We start from the raw sequence: 5058 nt of genomic DNA, 5'->3' as shown, positions 1-5058 counted from the left end.
TTTATGGTGTAAGAAAAATCCAAGGGATAATGAGTTTCGAAAGATTTTGTATAAAAGTGGGGATGATGAATTTAAAATATTACTGTGAACAGTTACTGTGAAAGGGATACGAATAGAGGTAACTTAGTGAAGAAAACGAAGTGGTAGAAAGAGAGTGCGTAAGTTTCGGGAAAAGTGTTGAGTGGGTCAGTATTAATGGGGAGCTTAAATGGTAATTATTATTGATTTGAGAACTGACATTTTCAGTTTTGGATTAAGTGTTTTATCTTCTGAATGATGTTATCGAAGACAAACACATTAATCCAAGGGGGCAATTTGTTGATCGGAAAAAATATTATTCGATGAAAGCAAATCGATTTGGAATAAGTCAGAGATAGTTTCTCGAGAAGATGCATGCGTAAGAAAGGATCGAGAACAATGAGCGCTAGTTGGATTTCGAATGATTTGTTATTCGATGAAACCTTCTCCAGAAGGGGAATCGAATTGAGCATTCGAGTGGAAGATTGAACAGTCACGGTAGCAGAGCAGTTAAAAACTTTTATCACGCGAGAAAATCATCGGAAACGTCTCCAATCAAATGGCAGGAGCAGTTACCAAGGGGAAAGTATTTGAAAAGTTCAAATTTGTAATTAATTGTGATTAATTATAATTAATTGTTAGTTACTAAAGGCAGATTATAAATATTAGGAAGTCTTAGAAAATCAGGGTTGGAACTTTTACTCAGAAAACACTCAAGCACACTCACATCCCAAGGAATTCCTGAGTCTGCAATCGAGTAATTTTTCTTTAGGGTTCCTTCCATCTTTTCATTCTTTCAGTTTATCTTTCTGTAAACTTTATGTTTTAAGCAAATTTATTTTCCAAGTATTCTTTATCTTCATCTTTGTCCAATTTACATTTATGCATTGTTTACTTTTAATTTAAAGTTTTTTAATCCAGTCAAAGGCATTTTATCGCTTTCCTTTAATTTCAACACAAACTTTTCTGTTTTCAATATGTTTTCTTTTCGAAAACATTTCTTTTATTCTTTTCTTTGATTTATCAATTTTAATTTATTTTTATTTTCAATCCCGATCTAATCGAAGACGCTTTGATGCACTTTTAGAAAACTGATACCTGCAAAGAGGAGTAGGTTTCGCTCCCAGACCACTAGATATCAAACCATCATCGATTTACTAAAAATCGATAAAATACTAACATTTTATAAAAAAATCAAGTTTCAAATTTTAAAAATAATTAATATAAAAAAACATAAAATTTGTTAATACTACTGTAATAATATCTTAATTTGACACAATAAAAATAATAATTAATTCACAAAACTTATCATTTAACTATAATATCAGTAGATTTTAATACTAACGTTAAAACAAATAACCTTAGTCACTAAAGTTAAAAAAAATATAAAACAGTAAAAATAATATTTAGAATGAATAACATAGTTGTGTAACCTAGTGAATCACTTGTATTTATAGATTTATTGTACTTGTAGATAGATACGAATATCTGTACATTAGTAGATAGTGTTGGCTTGATTTTTAGATGAATGGATTTTGACTTTGGGTGAATAGGTCCATTAAGAAATATGGTTTGTTGTTACTTTATTCATCACATGTTAATTAATTTAGATTCCGGTCTATATAAATGTATCTGGGTCGAACGATTGCTAATGAATCATAAATAAAATTGGAAAGCATTAAATTCACTAATGTTTTAAGTTCAACAAAATTTCAAGAACATTTTTTTTTATTTAAAAATTCCTAAAACATTAAAGTGAAATATAGGGTACAGATCTAAATTTATAGATGTGCTTACGTGGCAAAATTTATACCACACATCTTAAAGCCACACTTTTCATTTAAAACTGTAACTCTTCATAAAGAAAAGCGTCACCTAATGGAAAAAAGTAAATTAGAAAATTTAAGAGAAGAAATAATTAAGTTATCAAAATTAATAGATCAAAAATTAATGATTTTAACTAATGTTAACTGTAATGACACCGAATTCTTAAAATCAATACAAAATGATTTTTCTCAAAATCTTTATTTTACTATAAGTTTTATTGAAGGACTCCAAAAACCTGAAAAAACTTATTTCTCACATGGAATTTCTAAAAAAATGTTACCATGGAAATGATTCACCACATCTTTATCATACCTTTAACCCACAATTAAATTCTATAGTAGACATGTTTGAAGAAATATTAGTATCCATAAAATTTCAAAGAAATAAGGAAAAAGAATATCCCAAAGAAGAAAATTTCCAAAATATAATCAACATAACAGATTTAAAAGTAAAACCACCACTAAAATTATGAATATTGAAGAAAAATTAGAAGAAGTTACAATGCTTTTTAAACAATTAAAAATGGCTCAAGAAAATAATGTTATGGAACAGGGATTTCAAATAGAAGAAGAATTAGTAAATTCTGAAAATATAGAAAATGAAGAACACATCCTAGATTACTCAAGTGACGAAGAACCAGCAATTCCAATACAAGTAAAAAATGAAGCTGGAACATCTAAAGATAATCAATCTCAATTTAAATGGGAAACATGTTTTGATAATTATGCCTTTAAAAAAGGGTTTATAAATAGATATTCAAAATATACAAAAATACCATCAAAATACATCCCTAAAATCCAGGAAATGGAAGGAGATAGAATGCTCGATTTAGATTGTAAAAAGAATGAAAAAGAAATTTTCGAAAATTGGTTGAATTTCTTCTTATTAGAAGCCTTTACTAATCCAAAACTTAGTGAATTGTCTGGAAGAGATATTTGGAATTACATAGGGTTTCATACTAAAGGAACTATAAGAGATTATATGACATCAATAGAAAATCAAGTAATAGAAGAATTAGCAACAAAAACTACAGCTTATGATAAGATATTATATATAATGATGATTCTATATAAAGAATATTGGAAAAAATTAAAGAAACCATTAAGAGTTAGAATAGCTGACAAATCAATACATAAAATTGACCAAAAAGCAGAAATGGTTGAAATTTTTATTCAAAATTATAGGTTCATTATTCCATCTATATATATGTTAGACTCTGGAATGAATTTTATCATAGGAAATAACTTTTTAAAGCTATATCATCCATTCATTCAAGAATTAACATATATAGTTTTAAAAGCTCCACACGATTCTTGAATAAATCAAAAATCAAAACGTATAAAAATACCGACTACTACTATAGATAAGATCTTAAAATTTAAAATATTCTCTATTTTAGAAACATGTTATTTAAATCTATACTTTCAGATAAATATCCCAAAAAATAATATTGAAATAAAGATAGAAGAACTCTTGGATGAAATCTGTGCTGAAAATCCTTTAGATATTAAAAATACAAATAACGAATTAGTAAGTATTAAATTAAAAGATCCTACAAAAGAGATAAATGTTCCAAATAAAATTCCTTATTCCGCAAGAGATAGAGAAGGAAAGATGTAAAGAAAAAGGATTAGTTCTTAGTAAAAAGAAAGCAAGAATAGCAAAACAAGAAATAGAGTTTCTTGGGTTAATTCTATCCACTCAAGGAAAGCTAAAACTACAGCCAAATGTCCTAGAAAAGGTAAATTTATTTCCTAGTAAAATAGAAGATAGAAAACAATTACAAAGATTTTTAGGGTGTATAAATTATATTTCTGATCAAGGATTTTTAAAGAATATAACAGAATACACTAAAAGCTTATTTCCAAAAATAAGTACTAAAAAAGAATGGAAATGGGACGAAAAAGACAGTATGCAAATTCAAAAGATTAAAAAATTATGTGAAAAACTTCCAGAACTTTATATTTCAGAAGAAAATGACTACTTAATAGTAGAAACAAATGCTTCAGACATAACCTGGTCAGGATGTCTAAAAGCTAAGAAAGCTATAAAAAGTTTAGAACAAGAAAAAGAATCACTAGATTCTAAATATTCCCCAAAGGAATTACTTTACAGGTATATTTCAGGGACTTTTACTCCAACAGAACAAAGATATACCACTCATGAAAAGGAAACTCTAGCAGCAATTAAATCTCTTAAGAAATGGAAAATTGATTTACTACCCAGAGAATTTACATTAAGGACAGATTCAAGTTACTTAACAGGTTTTATACGATATAATTTAAAAGTTGATTATAATCATGGACTATTGGTAAGATGGCAATTATTTTTGTTACAATATCCAATAAAAATTGAATATATTAAGGGTGACAAAAATGTTATTGCAGATACTTTAACAAGAGAATGGAGTTCGTCTACAACGCATTAGATCAAGAAATTTAAAAATATGAGCAAGAACTCGAAAAATGCAAGCATTGTCAGCAAATAAGGACACAGATCCAATCCCTCAAGAAGGCCATTGAAGCAATGAAATCAACACAACAAGCAACACCATCAGAGTTCAGCCAGCTAAGCGTGGTGGATAAATCAGGTGAAGAAAAAATTTCGGAAAATAAAACAATTGTTGAAATTATTAAAAAATCCACCCAAGATAAAAATATTATGTAATTTATAATGGCCCCATGAAAGGAGTATATGATGCCTGGGAAAAAGCAGCACCATTCACACTTCAATCAAGGATAATTCATAAAGGAGGGTTTCTAACACTGGAAGAAGCAAAGGAATCATTCAGGGAATATGAAGCTCTTCATCCAGAACAAACCTTAAAAAGAGCAGATAAAGCTCCAATTCAAACCCAGAGAACAGGGATAATAAGAAACATCCCTACAAGGGCTGAAATAAAGGAAAAGAAAAGGGTCTGCAGATCAAATCTCAGAGAAACCCTTAACATAGTCCTGAATTGGACTGAAGAAAAAAGGGCAATTTTGGGATATTATCCTATTGCCAAAGAACAGCTAACAAAGCTGGTTATATTTCCAGATGCTTCCCCATCTGACACCTATCAGTTTTTCCAGTATGGATTAATTGATACAATCTTAATTTTTAATGATCTAAAAATTATTAGTGAGTTTCCTGCAGGATTCGTTGATGCAGTAAAGAGATTTAAAAATATGATTGACAATGTAAATCCAAGGGATATATCCCTAAAATTTA

The sequence above is a fragment of the Arachis ipaensis genome, chromosome B08 (genome assembly GCF_000816755.2).
Source record: "Arachis ipaensis cultivar K30076 chromosome B08, Araip1.1, whole genome shotgun sequence".
Lineage (NCBI taxonomy): Eukaryota > Viridiplantae > Streptophyta > Magnoliopsida > Fabales > Fabaceae > Arachis > Arachis ipaensis.
Note: the sequence above shows the minus strand (reverse complement) of the source record.